We start from the raw sequence: 369 nt of genomic DNA, 5'->3' as shown, positions 1-369 counted from the left end.
ACGGTATTGCGAGAGAACAAAATCCGAGATTTAGTAAAAAAAAAAAATTCTAGTGCTTCACTTGAGTATACGTAATATTCATTCTCAATCCATAATTATCCCGAGATTACAAAACAATTTGATATTTGCTTATAAAAATACATCTTTAAAACTCGACCGCAAAAAGATTGGAATATAGATTTGTACAGTAATAATGTCGAGAGATATCAGAGTGTACTGTAGTGTCAGTTCTATTTGTAAAGAATTTAGTTAATGAGTTAAGGGTGGAAATAACAATATTGTATTTATCAATAAGCGAATCATTACATGTTTCTCCTCGTTAACAAGGAAACGGGAAATGAAGGGAAACCGACGAACTAGAAGAGGGAA

Source organism: Penaeus monodon, chromosome 22 (assembly GCF_015228065.2).
Source record: "Penaeus monodon isolate SGIC_2016 chromosome 22, NSTDA_Pmon_1, whole genome shotgun sequence".
NCBI lineage: Eukaryota > Metazoa > Arthropoda > Malacostraca > Decapoda > Penaeidae > Penaeus > Penaeus monodon.
Note: the sequence above shows the minus strand (reverse complement) of the source record.